Source organism: Beta vulgaris, chromosome 6 (genome assembly GCF_026745355.1).
Source record: "Beta vulgaris subsp. vulgaris cultivar EL10 chromosome 6, EL10.2, whole genome shotgun sequence".
Taxonomy (NCBI): domain Eukaryota; kingdom Viridiplantae; phylum Streptophyta; class Magnoliopsida; order Caryophyllales; family Amaranthaceae; genus Beta; species Beta vulgaris.
The window spans coordinates 34,806,467-34,812,086 of NC_079207.1; the positions used below are offsets into that span (position 1 = coordinate 34,806,467).

The window sequence follows — 5,620 nt, forward strand, 5'->3', positions numbered from 1 at the left end:
GTTCCTTTTCAATACCCATGATCTAATAAAAATGTGGGTTAGGATTAATACCGCTTCCTTTAATTTAGCAGCCACTTAAGCAGTAACCACAATCTGATTTTAATTAACAATTATTATTAATCAATAAAACCGAATTAAATCATTTTATAAAATATTATCGTTAAAAATATTTTCATTAAAACCGAAATAGGATTTTAACTATCTAATAAAAATAAAATATTTTCCTAAAAAGATTTTCCTTAAAATTATAAAACATCAATTTTCATATATTAACCGTTGTACCGATTCAACCTATGTCTAGTTCCTTTAACTTAACATAACAGTGCCAGATTGTCTGTTACTCTCAAAGGGACAAACGCTTATCCTATTTTTAACAGTTTCTTAATGATTCTTACTTGTTCCTTTACATTGAAACTTGAGACAAAAAAACCTTGCTTTGGTTCTCTTGTTCCAACGCATCTCCAGTATCAGTTCCTTTAGCATCTTAAGTTAGTCTTGAAAACCCAAACTTGATTTCTTCTTCTGACTTAGTATTCTCTTTGGTCTTGTCAATGATACCTTGCAACAATCATTCACTTAATAACTTGTTCATTACTTAGTTTGTATCTTTGTTCCTTTAATATCATCAAAACTAGGGTTCAACAAAGTCATTCTCTCATGACAGTTGCCAACTTGAAGAAGGGTTTTATGAAGCCGATTTCAGTGACAAGACCAGACGGCCATCAAGTACCTACTCTTGAAGGCATCTTGCACCCATTATACCAAAGACACTCCCCATTCATCAAAGAGATTCTTAACGAACCCATCCATTACATCAAGATGCCAATAAAGAAGTATGATGGCAACACTGACTAGAGGATCACTTATCAGCATATGAGGGGCATATGTAGCTGTACACCTAATCGGATGCCATATGGTGTAAAGTGTTTCCGACAACCTTGTCGAGCTTAGCTCAAACACGGTTTAGAATTTTGTCGCCAAGGTCAATCACTAATTTCTATCAGTTGTCGGCGGAATTTCAAACAACGTTTGTCCGCAATAGAAGAAGAGAAAGGATGATCGGTTAACTCATGGCATTGAAGCAAGGAGAGAGAATAAAATCCTACGAGACTTCCTTGGCAGATTCAATGGTAAATATGTAACAATACCTAACCTACAATAAGAAGTGACAGTACTTGCCTTGATGACTGGGTTAAAAGATGGCGACTTTAAAAGTTATCTGGGAAGGAAGAGCATGAAGACCTTGGAGGGCGTCCTTGGCAAAGCTAATAAGTTTATCAAAAGCGAGGAGTTTGACAAGGCTGCTAATACAATAAATATTTTGTGAAAAAAATATGCTCATTCAAGAACAAAATTTTCAACATGGTTGTAAGCACAAAAGCTCACCACTTACGAGGCGACAAACGTATATAGTAAAAATAATGAAACATTAACCACGTGCTAGGCAACTCATTATCTATAGAACTTATAATAAGATTTTTTTTAATTAATCTAAAGTTCTTATTTTTACACCAAAATAGCATAAAAAGTATATATGGTTTGCAACCAATACTTGTGTATGAGAATGTCATAACATCGCGGCCATGACATGGCGGTCAAAGCTACAAGGTTGCCATTACTATGAAAACCACAACATTATTGATGCCATATCATGGCAGTCAAGACTTGGCGGTGAGAGCTACAAGGTTGCCATGACCACGACAACCATGACATTACAAACACATCATAGCATTGCAGCCAGTACATGGCGGCCAAATCATGACAACCTTGACATTACATAATTACCATGGCTTCTAACAAACATTTTTGACAAGGCAAACAAATTTATGTTGGTAATAATATAGACAACGAAAAAGATAGCTACAAAGCAAACAAATTAAAGCACTACTGGCAGCCAAGGTATGACACCCATTGCCATGATTGTCGGTACATTGCACCATGACCAGGGAAACATACAGAGCAATAAAGGTGAAAGTATGTGAGGCATCCAAGGTCCCAACATGTTGTTACTAGGTCCTTGATTCGGCATGTATCATCCCTTGGTATAATGACCTCCATGTTCAATGATAAATATTGTCGTAGGAAGACGCCACCTTTCCATCATGGCTGCCATGTTCAGTAATAAAGCGTTAAAAAAACATTACCATCATCACTAGGCGAAAAATCATTGTATGCAAATGCAAACATCATAAAGCCATGTTACGAGAAATATGCAAGTTGATGCCAAATACAGTCAACATCACTTTGGATGGGGGGTTAGTTGTATGCGAATCACAAACAACCACCCGACATGGTCTGCCTTGTCGGTATAATAACATACTAAGCAATTAAGTTGAAAACATGTCATGTCGCCAAGGTCCTTGATACGACATGTACGTGTAATACTCCGAACTTTTAACTAATTTTATTATTTACTAATTATGTTTATTAGCTTAATTGTGTCCTAAACTTTTTCATAACTATCATGGTTAAGATTATTTTCTAAAAGATGGTTGCTTTAATTACTTTAGAAGCAATGTTTGTTGTGGCAATACTTATTATAATATAGTATATAGTTTTAATATTTTCCTAAAAATAGAAAATCACCATGACCACACAACTCATCTTCTTCCTCAAGCTTCATGACCTTGCTCCCCAAGGCTTCTAGAAGACCTTGCTCCCCAAGTATTCTTCACCATTAAGTCTTCATTAATTTAATGGAGTTTTTCTTCCTAAAATCACTATAAATAGTGTGTTAATTTTACCAATTTTCACCCACTTGAAAATTACAAACTATAACCACAACCTCCATTTACACCACTAAATAAAAATCTGAATTTCCATTGAAGTGTCTTATTCTTGTTGAGCATCCATGAATGACCCTAAATACACACTTTATTTCTCCTTTAATTTTAGGTTGTCGTACTGTATTTCCCAAATATCTTCTTCTTACAGTCATAATCTTCATACGTTCCTTCATGAAAGTTGTAGATCTCGAAAAGTTATTGAATTTAGACCCAAAAATCATCTGATTCGGAGTTCGGAGTAAAGAGTTAGACCCTCTGGAAGTTATCTGTTATTGCTGCCAAATTTTATACGTTCCTCCTGTTCCTTTGTTTAAATTCTGATTCATGGAACCCGAAAGTCTATTTATTTGGTTAAGAACGCTATGATGTCATGGAGAATGATTCTTGGAGATGACGACACTTAATGAGTAAAGGAAATGAATTAGTGTATAAGGTAACCTTTATGTCTAGCACCCTATATGATTGCTCGTATAAATCATGTTTAATAATTTATGTCCATATAATATGTTTATGATTGTGTGTATATATATGTATGACTATATATATGAGATACTAATCATGTGACGATATGCTATAAATTGTGATGTATATGATATCATAAATGTTATATGTAAATTATGATAGTGATGTGTACCATATATATATGGTGTTGTTCGGGAATATTGATATATGAAAGTTTTGTAAAATGTGAATGGTTCTGCTGGCTTGGAGTTATGAAATGAACTGGTAAATGGGCAAGTTATAGGTGGAGGAACTATGTTTACGATGTAAAGGACCGAGAGTGGTCGAATGTTAATGTTCATGTTATGTCCAAAACCTGTACTTGCCAATGAACTAAGATCACGTAAATGATCCTTGCCGGTAGACTATTCCAAGTTATGTTTTCTGACAATATTTCCGAACAATTACCAAAATGTAGTATGTGTCTGTATGTGAAAATGTTTACGAACTAAAACCGTTTTTACGGGCTAGAGTAAAGTTACTGAGTTTTTCACTCATTTTAGGTTATTTTCTGTGTTTTCTCTTTTCCCTATTTTATGAAATCGTTCAGGTATTATGAAGATAGCTCTGGATCAGTTATGTCAAGGATGCTCCGAAAAGGTCGAGTTGAAGCGACTCTACATATATTTGGGATATTTAGAATACTATGTATTATGAGAAATCATTATTACTCTAGTTGTGAGTTTGTAAATTTTTAGAGACCATTTTAAGGCTATTATTTTATTTATGGGCCCATAACCCACAGCTTAAGTTTCGTTTCCGCTGCCAATCATGAGTAATTAAGGTTACGGATTCTCGGGGCGTTACAGTACGACACCTTGATATGATGGCTGACGACCCCTTTTTGCATGATGATCGCCATGTTCATTAATAGATAACGACTATCGTCGTAGCACGACAACACCTTGGCATGATGGACGCCATGTTCAATAATAGATGGCGTCTGTTGTCGTAGCACGACAACCCCTTGGCATATGATGGCCGCCATGTTCAGTAATATATGTTGACTGCCACCGTAGCACGACAACACCTTGGCGTGACGGCTGACAACACCTTTGGAATGATGGACACCATGTTCAGTAATAGATGTCTACGATCATAAAAGATACATCGACCAATCTAATAAGCATGTCATAGTGGGTGACGATAAGTAAGATCTTGCCAGCATAGACACGTAGATACGCATATATCGTACACGTGTTCAAACGAGATCAAACAACAAGGAATCGACCTACATGGGTTATAAATAGACCCACTGCACTATTCTCAAGGTACTCACTTTCTTACCCACTTTTACCTTGCCTGCATTTTATCTTGTCGGTCTTACCTGACTTAGGCATCAGAGTGAGTTTACTTGGCAACCCCCCGCGAGGTCAATTATCTTTGTTACTTGTGCAAGCACCCGACAACTATTTTGCTGCCAACTGCAGTAGACTCCAAGTCTTGGCATGTCTCCGAAGGTTGTCAGCCCTTAACGTCCCTGTTTCACAACATTAGTAATAGAAAAGTATTTTAAAAGAAAGTAATTGTCCCGTCACCAAAAAAAATGTTAGTAGTAATAACAATTTAATTTTTGAAAACACTATAGACAAGAAATAATGGCTTTATAAAATAAAGTGTCACCTGTGTTAGAAAATACTAGTAGTAGATAGAGGTGGGCATGGGTCGGGCCTGTTCACAGGCTCGCCCGCGGGCTTGGGTAAATGGAGGGCCAGGCTTAAAATTTTCAAAATTTGTCCACGGCCCGGCCCGGGCCCACGGGATCGCGGGACGGGCTCGTGCTTCCTGCGGGCCTGGCTCATGTTTTATGTTTTTTTTTGTATTTTTTATAGTTTTAGGCAAAAAACAAAGGAAAGAAGCGTTCGGCCCCGCGGCTTATGTGGCGGACAATGGTAGTAGATAATTCTCTCTTTTCAGAAATACCATTATAATATAAAACTTAGAGAATTACCAAAGCATTATCGCCCGTGTGATAACGTATCGGCTTATTCAGAATTTTGCAGCGGAAAACAATTAACTAAACTTTAACTTTATCAAAACATCATAAGTAAATGACAAATGTTTAGGACTTAAACAACCAACTTAAATAACTCAACCAACTGAAATAAACATGTTCCTAAGAAACAGAAATTAAAGTATGCTAGATACATAGTCTTTCCACTCCAGATTCCCAATGATGCACATTTGCGAACCTGTAATGTCAATGCTATATCGACTCTACTCACCATAAGGATCATCACAGGATCAATAGGCAAAGCCATAATCACACACACAACAACAAGCACGTAATCAGCAAAGCTGAGTACTACATATCAAACATAAATAGTCCTAAA

General features: G+C 36.4%; 1 long non-coding RNA gene across 1 annotated transcript; it reads left to right on the plus strand.

Moving 5' to 3' along the window:
• The first annotated feature begins 2,771 nt into the window (after positions 1-2,771).
• Positions 2,772-4,040, plus strand: LOC130591909 (uncharacterized). The gene is made up of 2 exons (XR_008969852.1): positions 2,772-3,219; positions 3,838-4,040. It is a non-coding gene; the product is annotated as an uncharacterized LOC130591909 (long non-coding RNA).
• Positions 4,041-5,620: the final 1,580 nt, after the last annotated feature.